The sequence below is a fragment of the Pygoscelis adeliae genome, unplaced genomic scaffold, assembly GCF_000699105.1.
Source record: "Pygoscelis adeliae isolate BGI_AS28 unplaced genomic scaffold, ASM69910v1 Scaffold402, whole genome shotgun sequence".
Taxonomy (NCBI): Eukaryota; Metazoa; Chordata; class Aves; order Sphenisciformes; family Spheniscidae; genus Pygoscelis; species Pygoscelis adeliae.
The window spans coordinates 565,712-568,151 of record NW_008824411.1 but is presented as its reverse complement, the minus strand read 5'-3'; the positions used below and the strand labels follow the sequence as shown (position 1 = coordinate 568,151).

The 2,440-nt window shown below is 47.3% G+C and overlaps 1 protein-coding gene across 1 annotated transcript in view; it reads right to left on the bottom strand.

Annotated features, from left to right (window-relative positions):
* SGIP1 (SH3-domain GRB2-like (endophilin) interacting protein 1) overlaps nt 1–2,440 on the bottom strand; it is a 56,102-nt gene that overhangs the window by 6,204 nt on the left and 47,458 nt on the right. The window lies entirely within an intron of this gene.

The window sequence follows — 2,440 nt, the reverse complement described above, 5'->3', positions numbered from 1 at the left end:
CAGAAGCCACGGGCGTGCTAGAAACCCTGCGTGGAGGGCAATGTCCCGCTCCCCGCGCCTGCCACCAAGAGGAGAGCAAGTGGGAGCTGTTGGCACGGCAAAGCTCTCGCCTCTCCCCTGGGGAAAGTGCCGAAAGATCAGCCCAGGGTTAGTGTCTGGTTGCCCACCCAATGTACAAGGCATTGATCCCCTGGGCACCTGAAAAAGTCCTCAAGAGACCACTACCCCTGCCCTGGCACCGCCAGTTCAGCCTTATATATTTTTCTGCACCATTTTGGAACCTCTTTTTTATATCATAGTCTGTACATCAGCTTAAGCACAAGGATTATTTTGCCCCAAACCAGCTAAAAAGGAATGGCAAAGGTCTCCGGAGGGGCAGCTTACCTGGGGTCCCCGACACCCCCTCTGTTACCTTCATTTACAGGGTCTGAATCAGGCAGGTGAAATGGGCTATTAATCAGCCCACGGTTTTGTTTAGAGCATGCAAGCGTGTGCCAGCTTCAGCCGAAGCCGTACAAGATTAAATGCCAGCCTGGGGAAGGGCAGCACCTCTGCAGGCAGTGGGGCGAGGGAAAAGCAAAGTGATTGAGTGAAATGCAGCGTGTTTCTGGTGAGCTCCTGCTTTTCTGCTTGGACTATCTTCAAAAATAATCCCCTCCCTTCCTTATCTGCTGTTTCACACTGCTGCCCCATTGCCTGTTGCTTTTTGCCTCATGTCTAAGCATTGTGGGTTTTGTGTGACGTACAGTAAGGTCCTGGCTTGCTGCTGCAAATTTTGTGCGAGTAAATAATAGGGTTTGGGTACAGGAAATCAGGATTCGTAACATCTCCTGGGGAAAGCACTTCCGTCACTTAAATTACACTTTGAATTTTGATATATTAATTGTGAAAAAATGTGGCATTCGCAGATGAAGATTCCTTACAAATGCATCCGTGCAGGCAGTGTGTTAATGTATCAAACCAAAGTTGCTCTCTCCTAGAGGCACAGATGAGCCTCTCTGGTGCTGCGATTTCCCTTCAAATGTCTAATGTAGCCTAAAAGGCTGTAAAAAATTAATGTAGTCACGCGTCTCCCTCTTGGTCATACATCTTAAGAGACTCAGGGGAATAAGAGATTTCAGTCACAGCCCGGAATAATGGGCAGGCTGAGCATCTCACCCGCACACGACAGACCCATCGCCACACACACGTTAATTATCCTAATGACCCCAAGGAGGCAGCGTGTGGCACCCCAAGCCTTCCGCTTTTGAGGACACAGCCCCGAGCTATGCATGAGGGACTCGACAAACATCCCTTTAAGGAGCAGACACTTCATGTCAGTGCCAGCCAGGCATGAAAGCACGGGCAACTCCGCAAAACCACCGAACATGCAGATTACTTCAGCCACGCTGCAATACCTGGCTATGTGGCAGAGGGGACATGCAGCACCATGGGGCAGCACCGTGGACTGGTAGGGTAACATATTTTTTATAAATTCTTTCCACAGATACCACTGCTGCGTTATCAACGAGCTTAGAGAGCACATCCTCGCTCCCCACACCCAAAGCAACGACCCCCGAGCGCATCGAATCCAGCCGAACTTGGTGGAATATTCTCATCATATCTACCCAGAAATACAGATGAGATTCAAGAATGTCAATGCAGATTGGCTATAGAGTGGTGAAAACTGGAGGTATCACCCAGCAGAGGAACACCAGGCTTATCTTGGCCAGGAAGGCGAGAGGAAGGTCTTCAGCTGTCCAGCAGCAGCAAAGCCCATGATCCTTGGCAATATAATCATTATTCTTTGGGAGAGAAGAAAAACCACCTCCCAAACATACACGCTCCAACTGCAGCTGGGTTTAGCCTAGACCCTGCACCGGAGCATCGAACGAGGGGTAGGCGTCTCTCATACCAACGTGCCTTTTCCCTGATTTTCCGTCTCTCATTTCTTCCACCGTTTCTCTGTATGTCTTCATGCTCCAGAATGAAAAATCGTATGTGCCAGAATAAACTGGCTCGTCTCGCGTATCTCTATTACCAGGCTCAGCTGGCCTTTGAAAATCTGAGTTCAACTGAACAGCAACAGCAACAAAACATCCTCAACATTTCTAATCTGGCTTTGAATAAAAATCATGTAGCTGTAATTGGCATTCAAGGTTCTCGGTTCTCTTCACTCTTCCCTCCTGAACCTATATATTCTTCTCTTAATGTCTTCAGAGACTAAACAATTTTTTAAATGAAAACTTTAATGTAAAAAGAAAAGCATAATCTATTTTAAGCCCTAGAATTCTTTTCCAGAAACTTGAGAGACAAGTGGCACGCCTCCACCAAAAATCTGGCTTTTCAGTGACTGCTTCAGAAGTCATTTTTAGAAACTTTTCATCTTGGCAAAATGACCTGATAATACTGGAGAAAAAACAAATCCACTTTATGGAGCTTTGGATCCAGCCATAAGCAG